Source organism: Peromyscus californicus, unplaced genomic scaffold (assembly GCF_007827085.1).
Source record: "Peromyscus californicus insignis strain IS unplaced genomic scaffold, ASM782708v3 Scaffold_3__1_contigs__length_106647218, whole genome shotgun sequence".
In the NCBI taxonomy this organism is placed as follows: Eukaryota; Metazoa; Chordata; class Mammalia; order Rodentia; family Cricetidae; genus Peromyscus; species Peromyscus californicus.
In genome coordinates this window covers 61478300-61501031 of record NW_026294551.1, presented here as the reverse complement: position 1 = coordinate 61501031, position 22732 = coordinate 61478300, and the positions used below count along the sequence as shown (strand labels likewise).

Below are 22732 nucleotides of genomic sequence, written 5' to 3'. Positions count from 1 at the left end.
CTGGCAGCTGGACTGGAGCTGTGAATTGGGAGCCTGGTCCCCACATGGGTGTTTCTGCCTTGCCTCTCAGATGTGCACCTCCCAAATTGGCATCTCTTTCCAGAAGCTGCTGATTGTCTTGAGGTGTGTGTGTGTGTGTGTGTGTGTGTGTGTGTGTGTGTGTGTGTGTGTGTGTGTGTTTTAATTGTTGTTGTTTGCTTGTTATTAGGTTTACCCCAGGCTGGTCTCACTGTATCTATGTGGCCCAGGATGAAATCCTGACCCCTCCTCCCTGCCTCTACTGACCAATTGCTGTGAATATGAGTTCCTTCAGCCATTGCCTGGCTCTCTTGAGACTTTTAGAGGTTCCTGTTACTCTAAATAGACACAAGAACGGCCAGCAGGGATTCTAGGGGAAGTATAATTAGTTTCACTTCCTCAGACTCTGGACCTGGAATGTCTCCCCAAAGCCACATGCGGAAGGTTTCCAGACTATAGTGCTATTGGGAGGTTTAGAACCTTTAAGAAATGGGCCCATTGCCGGGCGGTGGTGGCGCACGCCTTTAATCCCAGCACTCGGGAGGCAGAGGCAGGCGGATCTCTGTGAGTTCGTGGCCAACCTGGTCTACAAAGCCAGTTCCAGGACAGGCTCCAAAGCTACACAGAGAAACCCTGTCCCTGGCTTCTACCTACTTTTCAACGAGGAGGGAGAGGAGGGGTGAGGAAGAGGAGGAGGAAGAAGAGGAAAAAGAAGAAACCATTGTAAAAGTAAGGGTAATGTTCTGTGGAATTTCGTTTCTTTTATAGGAGTCCCTTTTGTTTGCTTTGTTCGAAACAGGGTCTCACCATGGAGCCATGGCTCATCTTTATGAGCATTTGAATTAGAATTTAGGTCCTGGAAAACTGCCACCTTTGATTGGGGTGCAGTCCAGTGGCAGAGGCTTGACTCCCAAAACCAAACCAAACCTGCCGTCTGACCGGTTGCCTTTCTCGCTTAGGAAGAGAGCAAGCGTCCAGGGCTCTGCCGCCAGGCTCCTTCAGCGTCTGGCATCGTTCTTGGTTGGCAGAGCTTGTTTGTATTGTTACTTCAGTGAACTTGTCCCATCAGAGCCCCTCTTTTTAATAGATCCATTCATACTTTGTTTTAAATCAGCTAATGGTAGAACAATTTAGGAGTTCCGGGGGTGGAAAATTCCTGAGCGGCGGGAACCGCAAGACAGAGGCGCCCTCAGCTGGCCGTGCCCGGCCCACTTCCCTCACGACCGCGCCCTGCGGGCTGGGGCTGGGGGTGCTGAGATGGGGGAGTGCTGAGAAGGAGGCTGGGGAGCTCCGGGGCTGAAACGCTGCGGGGATAGGAGCTAGGGCGTTGGGCAGTCGGGAACTGGGGGCCTAGGGGGCAGAGAAACTGGAGGTGATGGCCACCTGTTCGGGGTTTAGGGAGCTGGGGGGTTGGGGGGGGAAGCTGGGGCTTGGTTCTGCTGAGGAGCTGAGTCCGCGGAGCTTGAGGGCTGGGCCTGTGGGAGGAAAACACACACACACACACACACACACACACACACACACACACACACACACACACACACGCTGGCTGGGCCTGTGGGAGGAAAACACACACACACACACACACACACACACACACACACACACACACACACACACACACACACACACGCTGTCTGCAGCCACCCCCACACTTTCTGATCTCTGCGTCTGAGGAAACCAGGCCTGGGTGGCCAAGTGCCTGCGTTGGGCTGCGTCTTGGTGGCCTGGGCATCCGGAGCTGCCGCAGGAGGGAGGTCTGGAGTGTCTGAAGGTGCCTGCCGCAAGAGGGCAGAAGGGCGATGGTGATGTTTGCACGTTGCTGAGAAAGCGCTCGGCCGCCACCACCACCCCCACTCCCCTACCCCCCACCCCCGGGATCCCGTGCGCAGGCGGCTTCCCACCGCACTCCTGCAGGGTGGAACAGTCCGATGTGGACTAAGAACAGCGTACCCTAGCAAGCCTAGTTCCGAGACTGTGAAGAAACCGGGCTCTTTACCTAGTGAAAGGAACTTAAGGAATTTTCATTTAAGCCGGTACTTGATGAAGGTGATGTAATGGGGGATGAACGGATTGGAAGGAGGGTTGGGCCGAAAGAAAAAAGCAAATGGAAAGCAGGGTGCTCGAACTTTCTAACGTTTGTACAGTCTTGGGTTCCAGTCCCAGGACTGTTTCTGTTTTTGGAAACAGGTTTGGTTTTTTTTTTTCCCCTGTGTAACAGCCCTGTCTGTCCTGGAACTCGCTTTGTAGACCAGAGATCCTCCTGCCTCTGCTTCCCAAGTGTTGGGATTGAAATGCATTTAGCAAAAAGAAGCCAGGCTGGAGAGATGGCTCAGTGAGATTGCGTGGTGAGGAAAGGCACCTGCTGCCAAGCCTGATGACCTAAGCTTCATTCCTCGGATCCATACCATAGAAGGAGAAAACGGACTCTAGGGTGTGTGACATCCCCACCACACACACACACACACACACACACACACACACACACACACACACACACACACACACTAGATGGATGGAAAGGGAGAGAGGGAGAGGGGGAGGGGGAGAGGGAGAGGGAGAGTATTAGAGAGCCAGGTGTGGTGGCACACCTTTAATCCCAGCACTCAGCAGACTGGACTCGCCAGCCTGGTCTATATAGAGTGACCCTGTCTCAAAACAAACAAGAAGAAATAACGTGGAAAAAGAAAAAGTCATCTGTTCTCACCCTCTACAGGAGGTTGTCTTTTTCTCAGAGTACACTCACACATGCACATACAAATACACAAATATCTACCCTAAAAATTTAGGGGTGCAAGCAGTGTCACATAACTTTATTAGAATTGGTTAATAAATTCTGTTTGCATGGTGTGTGTGTGTGTGTGTGTGTGTGTGTGTGTGTGTGTGTGTGTGTGAACGTGGAGGCCAGAGGTCAACGGTGGGTGTTTTCCTCAGTCACTCTATGTACCAGGTTTTTTCTTTTGGCCACCAACCAGCTCCCAAATCATGACACGGAGACTCAGGCTCGTTTCCGGCTAGCTCTTTTAGCTTAAATTAATCTGTTTTTCTTTCTTTATTTTTTTAAAAGATTTATTTATTGTGTATTATGTATACAGTGTTCTGCCTGTGTACCAGATCGCGTTACAGATGGTTGTGAGCCACCATGTGGTTGCTGGGAATTGAACTCAGGGCCTCTGGAAGAGCAGCCAATGCTCTTAACCGCTGAGCCATCTCTCCAGCCCCTGTTTTTCTTTATCTACCTTTTGCCTCAGGGCTTTTTACGTTTCTTTCCTTCCGTCGATCCTACTTTCATTGCTTCTCTTGCCTGCTGGCTGGGGCTGGCAGCTGCCTGGCTTCTTATGGGGTGGGGGTATGTGGGGGCTCATTCTCTCCTCCGTCTCTCCTTCTGAAGCCTAGATTTCTCCTCTTATTTATTCTCTCTGCCTGCCAGCCCTGCCTATCCTTTCTTTGCCTAATTATTAGCCATTCATCTTTTTAGTAGACCAATCAGATGCTTTAGGCAGGCAAGATAAAACAAATGCAACACGTCTTTACATAATTAAACACACATCCTTACATCATTAAACAAATGCAGCATAAACAAATGTAATACATCTTTGCCCAGTTAAAATAATATCCCATAACAGCTCTCCACCTTATTTTTTAATTTATTATTATTATTATTGTTGTTGTTGTTGTTTTTCAAGACAGGGTATCTCTGTATAGCTTTGGTGTCTGTCATGGATCTCGCTCTGTAGACCAGGCTGGCCTCGAACTCACAGAGATCCGCCTGGCTCTGCCTCCCCAGTGCTGGGATTAGAGGCATGTGCCACCACTGCCTGACCACATTACTGATCTTTTTAAATAAATACGTGACAACAGGGGCTGGAGAGGTGGCTCAGTGGTTCAGAGGACCTGGGTTCAGTTTCTTGCACCCACATTGTGGCTCACAACCACCTGTAACTCTAGTTCCAAGGGGCCCAGTGCCCGCTTCTGGCTTCTTCAGGCACCAGGCATGTGTGTGGTACACATACATACATGCAGGCAAACATTCACACACAAAATAAACTGAAAGGAGCAGGCAAAAGCACCTTGGCCTGAGTACTGCCATTTTGACTTCAGTCTCCATTTACCTGTAGTGTGAAATAAAGTTCAGGTTCCCAAGCCCTAGGGGAGCTGAGAACTTCCCAATGTCTGACCAACCTCCTCCCTAAAACATAGAAATAGTCATTATGCCTCTTTAGTTCTCCAGAAACATTATGGCTGTTACTTTTTTTCTTAAGTTTTGTTGATTCTGTGTGGATTTCACATCATGTATTCTGATCCCATTTGTCTCCCTGTCCCCTCAAATCTGTCCTCTTCCCTTGCAACCTCTCCCCAAAAACAAATTCAAATTTAAATGAAAAACCAAAAACCAAACACAACAAAGAAACAAAACAAAATGAAAATTAAAAAAAAAAAAAAAAAGAACCTTGCTGTGGTAACTGTAGTTTGACTCATTGAGACACATAGTTTATACCCTTTAGTCTGTTCATCTTTACTTGCAAGTGTTCATTACCACGAGTCATAGGTCTGGCTCAAGGCCTCTGGTTTCTGCTACACCACGGATAATGGGCTCTCACTGGGGCTCCTCTTGGATATCCTGCTGTTGACCTGTGTCATGGATTTATAGGCTCTTCCCCTTCACCTGCTCCAACAGTTTATAGATGAGTTGGATGTTGGGGTGGACCAACTCATAGCCCTGGTTCTGGGCCTGGGTGGTAGCTAGCTTGGTCAGCTCCCTAGCTAGCTCAACCGATGCATCCTAGAGCAAGGAGTTGGCCCTCAGATCCAGGTCCCCCTCACTCATTTCGCCAGGGCCAGCTCTACCGTTTGCCCAGGCAAGGTGCAGAGCCCTCTCTCCTGACTGCTGTAGGGGGCATATGGGGCAGGGGATGGGGTCAGCTCTTCTGCTCTCGGGGCTGGCTCACCTTCGACCCCAACAGGGTCAGCTCTAGTGTGCTGATTATGGCTGTTCCTAACAGAAGAACAAATGAATGTGACTGGTTGGACTGAAAGGCTTGCATCTCGGTTGACAATAGTGGGATGCTGTGGGATGGTCTGTATGTCAAATGTGTTGCTCTGATTGGTCAATAAATAAAACACTGATTGGCCAGTGGCCAGGCAGGAAGTATAGGCGGGACTAACAGAGAGGAGAATTAAGAGAACAGGAAGGCGGAGGGAGACACTGCCAGCCGCCACCATGACAAGCAGCATGTGAAGATGCCAGTAAGCCACGAGCCACGTGGCAAGGTATAGATTTATAGAAATGGGTTAATTTAAGATATAAGTGTTAGTTATTCGGCTGCACTGTGTTCTTACCTTGCAAGGAAATGTCACGAAACATGACAGAATCCGCTAATAAGAGTTTTATTAAAGATAAAGGGACAGAGAGTGAACAGGCCTGCGGGAAACACGTGTGTGGAGAAGAAGAAGGAACCGGGAACATGGCGCTGGATTTTAAAGGTTGGGTGTGGACAGACCAACGACACTACTACACGCAAGCGCACAAATCACATGGCCACGTTGCACGCCTACATAGCCAATGGAATGTCTCGTATCCTGGTCACTCGAGATGCCCTGACCCGGAAATGGCATATGCGTACACGCCCGACTGTGGGGGCGTGTTATAAACGCTTCAATAAAAACAGTTAACAAGAAGCCTGCCACAGCCATACAGTTTGTAACCAGTATAAGTCTCTGTGTCTACTTGGTTGGGTCTGAGTGGCTGTGGGACTGGCAGGTGACAGAGATTTGTCCTGACTGTGGGCCAAACAGGAAAACTCTAGCTACAGTGGGAAACACAAGGAGAGTCCCTAATCTTTAACTTCTGACTGGTGAAAATAGTAACTGTAATTTGGCAACAAATGTTTATGATTTTTGTACTTATAAACCCCACTTCTGCCCCTGTCCGAAGCCATCAGGAGAAACAAGGCTCCCGAGTCCTTGTCCTGCAGCCCCGACTGATCAATAACCTGCTTATGTGGTGATTTATTAAAATCTTTGAAACCTGTAAGTGTTCTCTCTCCCCCTCCCCCCCCATCTCTCTCACTCCTCATGGCACATAACTGGCTAGGTGTAACATAACCAATCTAAATCAAATGTCCAACAACGACAAACTCTAAGAACTGAAGAGATGATTGACATGTGCTTGCTGCACAAGTGTGAGCACATGAATGTGGATCTCAAGCACCTGTGTAAATGCCCAGGGGGTGGAGAGATGACTCAACAGTTAAGAGCACTGGCTGCTCTTACAGAGGACCCCAGATCAGTTCCCAGCATCCACATGGCAGCTCACAACATCTGGAACTCCAATTCGAGGGGATCCAATGCCTCTTCTGTCCTCTGTGGGCTCCTGCAAGCTCATGGTGGACGTACAGACACATACAATAAAATAAATATATTTTTTAAAGAGCCTGGCATGGTGGTGTGTGTCTGTAACCCCAGTGCTGGGAGAGGCAAAGACATGAAGAGCCCAGGTGCTTGCTGCCCAGCCAGTCTAGCAGAGACGGGGAGCTCCAGGTTCAGGGAAACCTTATCTCAGAAAGTAAGGTGGAGAGTTATAGCTGGGCAGTGGTGGTGCACGCCTTTAATTCCAGCACTCGGGAGGCAGAGGCAGGAGGATCTTTGTGAGTTCGAGGCCAGCCTGGTCTACAGAGGGAGATCCAGGACAGGCACAAAAGCTACACAGAGAAACCCTGTCTCAAAAAACAAACAAACAAACAAAAAAAAAAAGGTGGAGAGTTATAGAGGAAGACACTAACTTCCATCTACTCACACATGGGTGTGTGCATCCTACACAGACATGTATGCACACATACACACATGCGGGGTCTTTTTGACCTTCATGGTGACAAAGTGACAAGCTGCAGGAGGCAAGAAGGCGTTTCAGCACAACACAACTCAGGAGCCAGGATCGGGTCAAACTTCAGGAGTTTATTTTGGGCGTGTTTAAACAGCGCAATCTGGTGAACACTATTCTTGTGATGACTAATTAATTCAATCCCACCTGCATAACAATGCATACTTAAATCTCTTTGGGGAACAAAGTAAGCTAAATACAGATATGGCTGCCTTGAAACTCTTTGTAAAGTACATGTGGCACCTTCCATATAGACAGGTTCCATATACTGGTTGAGAAAAACAAGCTGATGAGAAGGGTCTGGGGGAGGTGGGGGAGGGTCTGGTGCGGGAGAGTCTCCAGCCACACAGATCGCTCAAAGGTCACCAGGCTAGAAAGCATGTCAGCTCCAGCCTTCTGGGTGGAGAACAGGTTCTGCATTCCTTCCCTTGAAGGAACAAACCCTGAGTGCTTAACATTCCAGGTTCCCCTAGTACAGTGGTTCTCAACCTTCCTAATGCTGCGACCCTTTAATACAACCATAAAATTATTAGGTTGCTACTTTATAACCGTAATTTTGCTACTGTTATGAGTTGTAATGTAAATATCTGATATATAGGATATCTGATATGTGACACCCCCCCGCCCCCGCCCAGGGGTTGCCATCCACAGGTTGAGAACCACTGCCCTCCTGTATGTATGTCAGCACAAAAGCCTCTGTGTCATCCCCACCCCTACCCCCAAATCTAAAACTCTTAGAAAATACACAGAAAAAAGACCCCAAAATCAGTCAGCCGGTTATTTCCTTATTATATGTAACCACTGAAATTCTGGAGTGGCCTTGTGAGCCCTGCCTCCCGTGAGAGACTGTCTTTTGGCCTGATCTCTTGTGGGCTGCCTACTAGTCATCACAGATGTTCTGCTTCAGTGTGGTGCCTTGATCGTGTGGAAACTGGAGGAAAGAGCTATATTAAATGTTTATATGCGATGTGAGGAACTGTCTTCCAAACCAAGTAACCACCACCCTGGGGAGTTCAGCTGTGCCCCCGGCAAAAGGCTATCTCAGTTGGGCTTGTTGACTGTTTACATCCCCTCATGGAGGTATGGGAAGGGTCACCAGCTCCTCACCTGAGTACCCAGTCACTCCCTACCACCTGCAGTATGTAACTCCTGATTGCACTTGATTGCACATGGCCTCAAGGAGGGGCTAGAGTATGTAGGCTGAGGAAACTCTAGGAGAAGGGGGGCTTCATGTATGCAGCTGTAGGGAAGCCCTCATTCCTGCTGGGCAAAGGCTTTCCAGGTGTGGCCTGTTGGGGGAGGAGCAGCCACACCCCTGTAAATCACCCCTCACTTATGCTCTGTAAGAAAGCCCAATAAACTCATTGGGTCCCCAAAGTGAACTTTGATGGGATCTTGCCTCAGATTGTCATTGGCACCTTAGGAGAAAGGGTGATGTTGTTTATGTTTCCCATTGGGAAAGAATTTAGGAACCATCTGTAATTGTTAAATATAATTATGGTTTATCTTGGAGTTCTTTCCTGCAGAGCATTCTGTGGGTGCAGAGTGACAAGTGTCCATCATTGCAGTAGCCCAGGGAGCAATTCTACTACTGTGCAAGTCTCTGCCTGTTCCTCCCTCTAACCTCTAACCTCTGGTCACTGCTGATCTTTTAAAACATATAGACTCCTATTTTCACTTGAAAGACAGAAACCATAAACACTTCTGAGGAATCGTGGGACATTGAATGCATGTTCACATGTAGGTTGTGTACTGATCAGATGACCACTGATCTTTTTACTATCTTTGTAATTTCATATTTTCCAGAATATTCTGCTGTTGGAATCATCTGGTATACAGCCTTTCAGAAGCACTTCATTCACATGGCAATCAACGTGCAATGTGTGTGTCGGCTTCCTTATGCCTCCTCCTGGCATGTTGGCTCATTTCTCGTTAGCACTGAATAATTCCCATTGTCTGGATGTACCCGTTTTTGGGTTTGTTTGGTTTTTTTTTTTTTTTTAACTTATGCTCTTTCTAGTGGACATCTTGGTTTTTCCTCCGCTTGGCAAATGTGGACATAGCTGCTATAAACATCCATGTGCAGGTTCTTGTGTGGGCATACATTTTCAATGTAGACATACATTTCCAGCTCATTTGGGCAGATACCAAGGGCTGAGCTTGCTGGGCCATATGGTAAGAGTGTGTTTAGTTAGTGATGATCTGCCTGTCAAACCCCACACGGGGCAGGTGAGACAACAGACGCTGTTTCTCACAGTTCTGGGTTCTAGCTTTCCAATGTCAAAGGACTCGTGAAGCGGGTTTCAAGCCGATTCTTTCCTTTTGGCTCAGTGATGACTGCCTGATCCACAGGTGCTCCCATGGGAGAAAGAGGGGAAGGGAGGTGACAGGGAAGGGGTGGGGAGGGGAGAGAGGAGAGCACTAATCCCATGATCCTGTGACTTTGTTTTACCTTAACTGACCCCCATAAAGTCCCTCTCTCCAACAGTAGAGGGAGGTGCTTCAGCAGGCTAATCTTGAGGGCACGGAAACATTCAGCCTGGCGTTGTAAAACTGCCCTCCAAAGAGGTAATACCATCTCACAGTCAAACCTCCAACAAAGACCTCTGACTCTGCCTGCTCAGCACTGCTGTCAGAGCTCAGTGTTTGGGGCCTCAGGCCTCCTCCACCTCCTCCTTTTCTTCCTTCTCTTCCTTACCTGAAATCCAAATTCAATACAATCTTATCTCCTTATTTTGTTTCATGTTCTGGCTAGGCTTGACTTTCTGCCCCACGTCCTTGGCGTCTGCAGTGGGGAGGGTCTGGTAATAGAAGGGGACCCACAGGGTAGGGCATGGAGCAGGAACTACCCAGTCAAAGCATGGCCCACCCACTCAGGAATGATTCTTTTGATTGTTCTTGTTGTTTTGAGAGAGTCTCACTATGTATCTCCATCTAGCATGTTCCTCACTCCGTAGACCAGGCTGGCCAGGAATTCAGAGATCTGCCTGCCTCTGTCTTTAGAGTGCTGGAATTAAAGGTGTGTATCACCATGCCCTGCTGCTCTGCTGTATTTTTTAAAAGATATTTTTTAGTATATATGCGTGTGTATGTGTGTGTGTGTGTGTGTATGTGTGTGTGTGTGTGTGTGTGTGTGTGTGTGTGTGTGTGTGTGTGTGTGTGTGCAGGTGCCTGCAGAGGCCAGAAAAGGGCATCAAAGCCCTGGCGTTATAGATGGCTGTGAGCCTATGGACCAACACGGGTTCTAGGAACCCAACTCAGATCCTCTGCAAGGGCAGCAAGTGCTCTTAACTGCTGAGCCATCTCTCCTGCCCACAATATACCTTTTTAAATAATTGTATTCCAGATTTTTTTTTTACATAGTTCTCACTCAGCTGTGGATGTGGTGGAGGGATACAAACATGGAGGTGTCTACTCCTGACCCAGTTTAGCTTGGGCTGATCTGCATGCCCAGATTTGAAAAATCTAACAGACTAGTGTAAACTAATAGGATTTTTTTGTGGGGGGAGGTTCTTTGAGACAGGGTTTCTCTGTAGCTTTGGAGCCTGTCCTGGACTAGCTCTATAGACCAGGCTGGCCTCAAACTCACAGAGATCCACCTGCCTCTGCCTCCCGAGTGCTGGGATTACAGGTGTGTGCCACCACCGCCCAGCACTAATAGGATTTTATTCTCCTATCAGGTCATCTATTAGCTCTCTATCAGGGTTAAAACATTATAATAATGAACAGACACACTGCCTAAGTTAGGGTTTCTATTGCTGTGATGAGACACTTTTCTTTTTTTAAAGATTTATTTATTTATGTGTATGAGTGCTCTGTCTTTTTGGGCATCTGATCCCATTAGAGATGGTTGTGAGCCACCATGTGGTTTCTGGAAATTGAACTCAGGATCTCTGAAAGAGATCTTAACCACTGAGTCATCTCTCCAGCTTTCTTACAGACCCCAGGACCACCAGCCCAGGGATGGCACCACCCATAATGGACTAGGCCCTCTCCATAACTCATTAATTAAGAAAATGCCCTACAGCTTACAGGCTTCCCTACAGTCCGATGTCTATCTATCTGTCTGTCTGTCTATCTATCTATCTATCTATCTATCTATCTATCTATCTATCTACCTATCTATTTTAGTTTTTCGAGACAGGATTTCTCTGTGTTACTCTGGCAGTCCTGGAACTCACTTTGTAGACTAGGCTGGCCTTGAACTCACAGAGATCTGCCTGCCTCTGCCTCCCAAGTGCTGAGATTAAAAGCATGTACCACCACCTCCAGGCTGCCTATAGCCAGATCTTATGGAGGCATTTTCTTAATTGAGGTTCCCTCCTCTCAAATGACTTTAGCTTGTATCAAGTTGGCATAAAACTATCTAACATGTACACCCATAGGGCAGTGCCAAGCCCTGGTTCTAGTATCACTGAGGTCCCACTCTGAATCCCTGGCCCACGTGAAAGGCTATGTTTAGTGTATAATTTGCTCTAGCTGAACCCCAAAGAGTACCAGGTTTCCAGGGCAGAGCCAGGGATTCAGGAAGGAGGATCCACGGCACATGGCCACCCCCTGCCTTCTGCTGTATACACTCTCTGTGAGCATCAGGTCCCAGGAGAGAGAAGCAAAGTGTCCACAGCTTTGGGAAGGAGGCCACCCCAGCTACCCGACACTACTGTACGTGACAGAAATGTAAGTTAATACTGCCCTTTTTGGGATAAAGTCTGGCTAGGTCTCAAATTCGTGATCCCCTGCCTCAGCCTTCCAAGTTCTGCAACTATAAGCACCTACCACCATACCTGGCTATGTGGTTCTCTTAGCTTATGGGGTCCAGGGTGACAGTAGCAATCACATTCTGAGCCACAACCCATAATTCAACCTACACCATTTCAAAAATAAAAGCATAAAAATGAATTGGTTTTAGTGAAATGAAGAAGATGAAATACACACACACACACACACACACACACACACACACAAACACACACACACACACACAAAGAATAAATCCTGAATTTGAGATTTTGTTTCGCTTTGCCACAGAAATGTGAGTTCCTGTGGTGGTTCTAGTGAGAATGTCCACCAGAAGCTCATGTATTTGAGCACTTGTCCCCCAAATGGTGGCCCTGTTTGGGGAGGTTTAGGAGATGTGGCCTTGTTGGAGGAAGTATGTCACTGGAGGTGGGCCTAGACAGTTTGAAGATTTGCATCCTTTCCAGTTGCTCTCTCTGTTCCATGCTCGTGGTCCAGGCTCACAGTATCCTTGCTCCAGTCACCATGCCTGCCTGCTACTGTGATGGTGATGGACTCTTACCCCTCTGGAACTGTAAGCCCAAATAAACCCTTCTTTCTGTGAGTTGCTTGGTAATAGTGTTTTATCACGGCAACAGAAAAGTAGCTAATACAAGTCTTTAAGTGAGAAACCTGGTTTGGGGTTTCTGTTGTTTTCACCACAGGAAGTTAGCCTGGTAAGGCTCATATCTCCTGAGCCTTCCCCTCCCCTTTTGTACTGATTAGCTAATTGCATCAGATTGTGAACTGGAGTTCCCACCAACTGGACAAGATACAATCTCTACCTACATCAGGGATAAAAAGAACCACATTGGCTCCTGTGTGTTGCTACCCTGGTTTGGGTCCTGACGCACTCATTTTGTAAAAAAAAGAATTGCCTTGCCAAGATATTTTTGCTGTTGGTGTGTGTTCCTTTGTTTGACATGGAGATTATTTCTAACTTTTAGAGTTGTGTGTTATAACAGAAGCCTGCACATCCCAGTAATGGAAATGTGGAGCCAGGAGAATCCGTGAGTTTGGGGCCAGCTTGAGTTACAAGAGACCTTATTTCAAACAAACAGGCAGACAAAACTGGGTGACTTTAAAGAATCTCTCTGTGGTCGAGACACACTGAAACTCAGCAATACCTTGAAGTGTTTTGTTTTGTTTTAAACTATTTCAAATTTAGATTATTGTCAGTGACCATGAAAAAAACAAAACAAACAAACTAACAAAAAACCCTCAAAAAACAGGACTGACTTCTTACAGTGTCTTTACAAATTTCGATGTCTTTTACTATGAGCACACTGTGGTCTGTGAATGTAAGTTTTGGGTTTTGGTGAGACTCGCTATGAGTTCAACACTCACCTCTGGTCCTGTTAATACGGAGTTTCTCTTTCTGAGCTCTTTGTTTGGATTTTGGTCTGGGTGACTTTAGGAATGAGCCACTTTTTCGAGAAGGTCTGGGGGATCGACTGCCTCTTGAGGATGGCAGTCACAGAAGCCAGGTGACAACAGAAAAGTAGAAATAGTCAAAATAGTCGGTAGCGCCTGGCCACCAGTAGAGGGTGTGCTTGTGTGAGACATAAGCTTCAGTCACCTGCCGGAACAACTATGATTAAAGAATGATAACTACGAGATGTAAGGGAAGGCTCCATGACACCTGCCATCACCAGCTATATGATGAGAGAGAAACTAGCTGCAAGATTTAAGGGAGGCTGTGTGGTACACCCCCCCTACATTTTGAACCATAATAAAAGATTAACTATAAGATGTATGGGAAGCCTCTGTGATACACACCCCATTAACCAACTATGATAAAAGAACAACTAGCTATAAGATATAAGGGCATTCACTACAGTCCCCCTCATGATGAACTATGATAATAGGTTAACTATAAGATATAATAGATGAGCTGGGCAAGGTGGTACAGGCCTTTAATCCCAGCACTTGGAAGGCAGAGGCAGGTAGATCTCTGTAGGTGGCCAGCCTGGTGGTCTACAGAGTGAGTTCCAGGTCAGACAGGGCTATGTAGAGAGACCCTGTCTCAAAACAACAACAGCAACAGCAACAACAAAATAATAATAATAAATAAACATAAAAGATACAAGGAAACACAGTGGTAACTGTTCCCCTCTCCCTGCTTCCCAGGCCCCATGACCGTGTTCTGTGTGAGCAAACATCTGCTCACCCCAAATAGGACATCAGTAGCAAACAACACACAACCACACATACAAACAATTTCACCCAAGTAGCTTGGTGAATTACTGAGTTTAATTGGGGCTACTTACAGTAGCGTGGGCAGAGTAATTTACAGGAGTGTAGGCGGCTTATGGGCGGCTATACCATTAAAGAAAAATCTCTCAGCAACTGTTAAGTACCTATAGAATCCTTGAGGAGGAGCTGGAGTGGGACCTTACGAGCCGCTCCCACATCCATGACAGAAAATTAATGGGCCCAGTCTTGTGCAGGACTGTGGGTAGTCACAGCTGTTGACAGTGGCTGAGGATAAACATTACCTTCTGATGGTAAGTGTCTGATGCCCAAGGGCTTAGATGGCTCCATCTTACAGCCTCGCTGCCTGCAACACACGTTTTTCTCTTGGGCTGGTCCCATTCGCTGTGAGGAGCTCTCCCTGGCAGACATCTCACAGCTCTGACATCTTCAACATCCTGGGGTCTCCAGTGCAACTCAAACTGCACTTTCACAGCCTCAGGAAATGGCCTCTCAGGGCCTCCATGCAGAGACTCCCCGACACACACTTGGCCTCAGAGGCTCTCTGAAATAGTAGGGGAAGATTCCACAGCCAGCTTACTCCTGTATCCTTCCTGACTCGAGAACCAGAAGCAGGTGACACTGTCACATTCAGCAGTGGCTTGGGGTAGAGTTCGCCTTCCAATCGCATTTGCAGCAGCTTTTGTCTGTTGCTGCTTTTGAGGAGGAGGAAGTTCCTCAGGCCTGGACTTCCCGGTGTTGGGAGCTCAGCTGGGTGGGATCTTTCCTCAGGGTACTCCTCCCTTTCTCTCTGCTGAAGATCAGATCTCTCCTTCATCTCTTCATCCCTTTCAGCACAAGCCATGTCTCTAACAGCAACTTTCTTGGCACTCTTTTACTCTTCAAACTGTCCATTGGGCGTTTCTTTCTGTCCCATCGACTCCTTTTCATTTTAGACCTGCATTAAGAGTGATTACTGCTGGGCGGTGGTGGCGCACGCCTTTCATCCCAGCACTCCAGAGGCAGAGCCAGGCAGATGTCCATGAGTTTGAGGCCAGCCTGGTCAACAGAGTGAGTTCTAGAACAAGCACCAAAATTACACAGAGAAACCCTGTCTCAAAAAACCAAACAAACAAACAAACAAACAAACAAAAAAAGAGTGATTACTAACCACATGACAGAGTCAATATTAGGCTGCTTTGAAATTTCCTCTGATAAGGGAATTGTCCTTTACATTATTTTAAATTGAGCCTAAGGCAAGTTCTTAGGGCATGGGCAGAAAAACACTTCTTTTTTTTTTTTTTTTTTTTTTTTTGCCAAAATATCACAAGAATGGTCTCTAGCCCAGTTGCTGATGTCATTCACCTCTGAACCCTCTTGAGCTGGGCCTCCACAATCCACATTGCTCTCAGTACTACTGTCTTCTAAGCTCTTCTAGGATGACCCTTCCCGTGACAGTTATGATAAAAGAGCGACAGGGAAGTTCTCTGTCATATCTCACCATAACCAACTACAATGAGAGAGAAGTGAATTCTGGGCACCCTCCACCACCGGTTATGAGAAAAGAGTAGCTAGCTGTAAGATATAGCGGAAGGCTCTGTGGTGCCTCCTGTATTAGTTACTTTTCTCGTTATGTTACAAGATTCCTGACAAAACACATTGAGGAAATGTTTATTTTAACACGCAGTTCCAGAGTGAGTCACAGTGGGGACTCGTGGACAGTACAGAGAGTGGTGAGATATGTAACTAAGGTGAGGGCACCTGGGGAGTGGCTGTCTGCTGGGGGGAACCCCAGGATAGACGTCTTCTTCCAGGAGCTACAGAGTGGCAGGCCTGGTTCATGAGTGGGGTCTGCTCTGGGAGTAAGGGGATGCCTTGAGAACCCCTGAATGTCTAGAGCAGACAAGACAAGCTGGGAGTATTATACGGGGGGGGGGGGAGCGGGGGGGGCGGGGGGAGGTGTCAGCCTGCAGCCAGAGGCCCAGGCCTGGCTGTGGGTAATATGAGATCCATTTGATATGGTGGCAGCTTGGGGGACACTGCAGGTATAAGGGAGGAAATGCAAGGAAAAGGGGGTCTGAGGCTGCCTGGCTTCAGCACTGGCCTCCCACTTAGCAGGCAAATTTGATGCAGAGAAATGGAGGCCTTAGTCTGCTTCTTTTTTTTTTTTTTTTTTAATGTAAGGGATCAAAAGGGGGAGATGACCCAGATTAGGGCAGTAATATAGAGCCATCTGTGGGACCTCCAAACCTGGAACCCATGGGAGGAGTCAGGTAGCGATGAGGGTGGGGGTGACTCAGAAGCAATAAAAGATACCCCATGAGTCCAAGGTTTGATACAGAGAAAGGGAAAATCCAAGAAGCCGCATGCAGACAGGGGTCTTAGCAATGGTCTAGTCACTAGTGGGATAGACCACGACAGTCAGAATAGTCAATGCTAGAAGAGCTGAAATTAGGGGAAAGCTTTAAACGAGCAATGAAAGAATCTCTCAGGGCCTGGCTTGTGAGGTTATGGGATGTGGGGGCAGATAGGAACAGTGTGAGTGCTGTAGAAGCAGAGAAATGAGCAACATAACCACGCACCCCTCCTTGCGACACGCTGCATAGCCTGAGGCAGTACAAGGAGAAGCAGTCCTTGATGGACTGGCTCACAGAAGCCATTAGGGACGCTTGGTCACCACGCAGCTAAGGTTCCCATAGACACCAGGGGCTGGAGGACAGTAGAGGAGGGACAGGCATTACTGAGGGACCTAGGTATGAGGGAAGAAATGTATGATGCCCGGGCCTGAGAGGACGGTGTTCATCAGAAACTCAAAACTTGATTAGCAAGGGCCTGGAGACTGTCATGGGGCTTTAGCCGCTTGGCTGAGCCCTTTGGTGGAGTAGGAAAGGCTTTGGAGGATTAAGGAGGACTTTGGAGGACTTAAGCCAGCATGTAAAGAGTGAGAGCCGCCTAGAGATAAGAGAAATGTAAAACAGAGGAAGAGGTCTGTGTTTATGACCTGAAGGTAATTACGGCAGAATTTGTGTCAAACCCAAATTCCTAAAGGGGAAAAAAATGACAGAAAACCAGATTCTGTGCTAATGAACTGTTGGAAGACTTTAAAGCCAGAAGAGCAGTTCACAGAAGGCATCCACGATAAAACAACATAGATGTAAAAGATCAAGCCTGCCCCAGGGGTGGGCAGTTAATCTCTCCAGACCAAGCAGACTACCTTTCTTGCCTGAAAAAGGATATACTATGGGTGGAAATGGTTTGCCCAGCCATGACCTCTTCCAGCAGTGAGGTGTATGGGGTGGAGAGGCAACAGCCATACCTACACTCACAGTGCCAACCCAGAACCTCTCTGACCTAAGAAACCAGTCTGAGCAGCAAGTGCAGCAGAGGACAGACCTCATTTGCCATTAGCCTTGAGCAGGGCTGGGCTCTCTAGCCAGCCCCACCAAGCTCATGGAGCTGGGGAAATACAGGGAGGTTCCATGGAAGAGCTCCAGGGTGTGGAAGTGAAATGGCTCAGAGAGAGCCTCTGAGAGTTGGGGAAAGCTAAGCTAGTGCCTCCGATCCACCTCTGGATCTGTGGAGGGAACAACTGATACTAATTAGTAAAATCTTCCCGCACGGTTGGACCTTGCTGATGGCGGACTTCAGTATCTCCTGAGTAGTGAACTCCTGTCATCACCTGACACAGCTCAAAACAAATGACAATGGACTTCCAAGTGCTTCGCCAGGCTTACTTCACAGTCCCACTCACTATTCATTATGAGACTTCAGATCGCCATTCTGCCCAGCCTGTGTAGAAAGGTTTTGTTACATATGGACAGCACAAGGCTAACCCTAGGGTTGTGGAGTTTTGGAGACTCTTTTAAGAAACATGTGAGTTGCTGTGGAATTCATGGGAGCTTTATGGTTGGGTAAGGACAAGTGATACCCACCAAACAGACAGGGGAAAGTTTGCAATGCCCCGTGCCTATCAATGTTAAAGAGACACCAAAGGTGAAAATAGATGCACCCAGAAGGTGTATATAGCTGTAAGGTGGTTAATTGGGAACCCCAGTGTTAAGAATGGGCAATCTCTCTAGGAGTTGCTGACCACAGAGGTCCTAGAAGCCCCTAAAACAATAAAGGCCATCACCACAGTTGTTGGTTGCATTCCAGGACTGAATGGTAAGAGCCTGTTGCTGAAGAGGTTTCACATTTGGGCTGCTGACTTGGAGAAATAAAGCTAGGACTGGGTCCAACGTGTCCCCTCCCTGAGAGCTAGTTCCTGCAGTGCCACAAGCTGCTAAGAATGATGGGGAGAATTAAGGCCGAAAGTCCTGCCCAGATGTGGATCTGCATGCTTCATGATGGAAGTGCCAGACAAAATGTGCAGCTCAAGTAGTTAATGACAGAAGCAGCATTCTGACTGGTCTCACTGAAGGCCAGTCACTTCACATCTAGTACTGGGAACTTAGATGACTGTGACCAGGGAAGTATGGGCCCCAGTGGAGAAGCAAGTGCTGTTGATTGGTTATATGATGAACCGGCTAAAGTGCTTCCCCATATTTGTATTTACAGTCCCCGGTCTGTTTGAATCTTTACCATTTCCTGCTTCTTGTCCTCATCCTCACTTGTGTTTTGTAGTAGGAGAAATACACATGAGACTCACCAACCGCCATGTTCTGGAGTTGGAGAAGTGAACAGAATGACATGAAGATGCAGCCCCTCAATGAAGCAGGAGAAATACAGTCATTCATCTGTCCTACCCCATTCATGGCTCAGGAACCCTTGCAGAAGAGGGGGGCAGAAGGAATGCAGGAGCTGAGACTGTCCTCCAAGTCAAGAAACCACCATTTGGGGGATGTACCCCTTTCAAAGATCACCCCACCTGGGCTTGTTGACTGTTAACACTCTCTCATGGAGGGGTGGGGAGGGTTGCAAGACCCTCATCTGAGTATCCAGCCGTGCCCTATCACCTGTTGTACGTCACTCTGTCTCAATTGTACATGGCTTGGGTGGGGGGCAGGTGATGACCACGGACCAGGGGAGGGGGAGTTCCATCTATGTGGCTGTGGGGAAGTTCTCGTCCTGCTGGGTAAAGGCTTTCCAGATGTGGCCTTGTAAGGGAGAACCACTCACACCTGGTAGGTAACCCCTCACCTATGTTCTGTAAGGAAGCCCAATAACCCCATTGGTTCCCCAGTGTGAACCTTGGGTGGATCCTGCTTGTCTTGGACCTTGGGAGGAGGTGGAGGTGGCTTGCAGCCCCTGGGGAGGAACTTGAACAACAGCTCCTGGTTTGGAGGTTCCCACACATACTCTGCTGGGCCCATTGCTCTCAGGTCTCTGGTGAGGGGCTGGATGTTAATGGCAGGTAGCTAGCTTGTGGTGAAACTGCTCATCTCATGGCCAAAGAGCAAACGAGCAAGAAGAGACAAGAATTCTATTAACCCCTCAACAACGTAAGACCCCAGGACACAAAATTGCCCCCTAAGCCCCACCCTTAAAGATGTCATCACCTCTCAGTAGTACTACCCTGTGGTTAAAGCTTTTAACAGTTGAGTCTTTGGGGACCTTTCTGTATCCAGATTCTAGGAAGCTCCCTGTTCTCAGAAACACCTGTGTGCTACTGTGAGCAGCATTCTGGTTACAACTAAGGCTCCTGGCTCCAATCTTACAGACAGTGGCAACAGCACAGGCTTTCCTGGAGGGTAACTACCCTTGGCACATGGCCTCACAAAAGCCCATGCTTTGTGTCCCTCATGGGGGCTGCTGTCAAAGACTCAGGTGCCCACACAGCTGCTGTGTCTTTTGCATGAGAGCATCCAGTTCCTTTGCTGGGGCCTTCTTGTTAAGGAGGAGGTGAAAAATCCTACACGTTCCCAACTCTGACTCAGAACTCACAGTGTTGCCAATCTGAGTGCCCTACCTCCAGCTCATGGTATGTAAAATGCTTGTGATGAGTATCTTTGTCAACTGGACACAACTTAGAATTATCTGGAAAGAGGGTCTCAATGAGGGATTGTCTACAGTGGGTTGGCCTATGGTTGTGTCTTAATTGAGGCGGGAAGACCCAAGTCACTGTAGGTAGCACCATTCCCTAGGCAGGGAGTTTCTAACTGTAAGAGTGTAGAAATCAAGCCAATCATAAGAAAGCAAGCAAACAAGCACTCATACATTCTCTATGTCCTCATAGATATATATGTGGACATAGTGTGATACGAGAACTATCTCAAGCTTCTGTTGCCATGACTTCCATGCAATGATGTGCTCTAAACTGGAATTTCACTAATAAACCCTTTCTGTTGTGAGCCACAGAAATATGAAGTAGGAATTTGGCTGACTATGACAAAGCTATTACCTGGAAGAATCGAGGATTTTTTCCAGAGGAAGCCAAGGCTCAAGGAGTATTGGTGTTATTTGGCTTTTGTATATATCAGCTATTTCCTGCAATGAATTTCATGTGTGCTATTATAGCTTCCCCAATTGATTCTTTTTCCTAATAACTTCTTACAGTGTGTTTGATCATTCATTGGGCACAATTTTTCCCCATACAATTGAGGTATTTGGATACTTCCCCCAACTGTATTGACAACAGTCACACAGGCAAAACTTCACTTTTCTAGACTTCTGTCTTCCCTTTTTAGCATTAGACTCAGATATCTGCCTTCTGTAATTATCTCCATTAGCAAGTATCCAGGGCCAGGGCCATCTCAGGACAAAAGCATTTTATCTGAGATATTTCTCAATTCCAAGGACAGACTGCAGACAGATAAACATTTCAGACCACCTGCTAGTCTCCTGAATTAAGGTGTGTTAATTATGGAGACAATGGCCAAGGCCAAGCGGATATTAGGTACAAACCTTCACTTCTTGTGTAAATTAAGCTTAACCCTTTCTTCCATAGCCCAAGTGGCATCTCTAAATTCCCCTTTAGCAATTAACTCAGAATTAACTCAATTAATTTAAAAGGGCTTTCGTATACTAGATGCATCAAGCTATGACCCCGGCTTTCTAGCTGCCGAGCAGACTTGCCCCACCTGAGTAGAAAGTGGCACAGAGCCAGAGAATTTCGGATTGTATGTGTATTTAAACTGGATGAGAGAGAGGAGGGAGAACAAAGATGGAGCGAAGAAGATGGAAGGACAGGAGGAAGGGAGAGAGAGGAGCTACCTATGAGAACAGAACTGAAGCTGTGTGGAGAGATTTTTTGACTTAGAAGAGTAAAGTGAATGGACTAAAGAGTTTTGTGTACGTAGATTCATTCAGTATCCCTCAGATTAATTAATTCTCGCTGCTGGTAGCATCTCTTCTGGAACCCTGGGAGAAGACTATAGAGGGGCTAGACCCCAATAGTCTTCGATACCTCTCTCCTCTAAGTTGCTTTTTGTCAGGGTGTTTTTATCACAGCAACAGGAAAAAACAAAACTACAGCACTTTCTAGTCAGCCTTTCACGGGGGCTCCTCCCACTGTGAGATGCCCTCAAGACTCTGCTGCTTCATTTGACTCTCCACCAGGCACCACTGCACAAAGGAAACAGGAAGTGGATAGTGACACTTTCTCTAGGTTTAGCCTCTTGCTTATGCCAAGGTTGGAGTCTTAACTGCCATTTGTGGATTGTTGTTTTAATCAGCCATTCCGGGACCCGTCCTCTCCCAGCTCATCTGACTCTAACATTCCAGGTCCACTCACTGGGGCCCAAGTACTTGAATATTTGAGCCTACAGGGGTCATTCTGGTTCAAACCACCACATGGAGGCTAGGTGTGGGGCCAGATTCTCAGCTGACTTCCTGACCTAGTAGAGCAATCTCCGAAGACTGCAGTTTTCTCCAACCTCGGGTGGTGACTGGAGTTTGACCCAAAGTCTCACTCACTGAGTTCTCTACTTCAGATGACGACTGAACGGACCTGAGTTCTTTAAGTTTTTTTTTTTTTTTTTTCTCACGCGTGTGCACATGGGCATGCATGTGCTTGTGTGGAGGCTCAGGGGATGACTTTCAAGACCTGGTCCTTTCTTTCCAACTTGTGGGTTCTAGGCTCAAACTCGGGTTGTCAGACTTGGTGGCACCTTTACCTGCTGAGGGTGAAAAGAACCCAGACATGGCAGCAGCAGCTGGAGCAGGAGCCAGAGACACAGCTCCACAGTGCCTCAGCAGCCCGAGGAGCTGGTCAGAGGCCTCCCCTTAGGGAGAGCTGGGTTCTGACGGAACAGCAGAAAAAGGTTTCAGGCCCAGCTAGGGTGAAACAGAGCTGGAGTTTGAGAAAGGGTTTGTTGGTGGAAGTGTTGTTGTTGTTGTTGTTGTTGGTGGTGGTGGTGGTGTGTGTGTGTGTGTGTGTGTGTGTGTGTGTGTGTGTGTGTATGTGGCAGTATGTGTATGTATGTATGTGTGTGTGTATACGTGCGTATATATGTGCATGTATATATATTTTTGTGTGTGTGTGTGTGATGATATACACGTGTACCACAGAACGTGCACGGAGCTCAGAGGACAACTGAGTGTTGGTTCTCACTTTCTGCCTCCTTTGAGGCAGGGTCTTCCTTTTTTGCAGCAAGACTGTGTACTCCAGACTAGCTGGCTGGAGAGTTTCCGGCATTATCCCATCTGCCTCCGACCTCAGTGTAGGAGTGCTAAGGTTACACACTACAAGTGTGAGTATGGGCTCCTCAAGAGAGAACCCACCTAAAAGTCTTAACAGTAGCCACATGTATGATTTTAGTGATTTCTGAAGTTGTACTCTTTCGTTTTTCCTTTCCTTCTCTTTCTTTCTTTCTTTCTTTCTTTCTTTCTTTCTTTCTTTCTTTCTTTCTTTCTTTCTTTCTTTCCTCTTTTCTTTCTTTTTTCCTTCCCTCCCTCCTTCTTTCCTTTCTTTTTTCTGAGACAGAG

At 47.3% G+C, this 22732-nt stretch overlaps 1 long non-coding RNA gene across 1 annotated transcript; it reads left to right on the top strand.

Annotated features, from left to right (window-relative positions):
- The first annotated feature begins 450 nt into the window (after positions 1–450).
- On the top strand, positions 451–20336 carry LOC128123152 (uncharacterized). Its single transcript, XR_008222579.1, has 2 exons — positions 451–747; positions 18491–20336. It is a non-coding gene; the product is annotated as an uncharacterized LOC128123152 (long non-coding RNA).
- The last annotated feature ends 2396 nt before the right edge of the window (positions 20337–22732 follow it).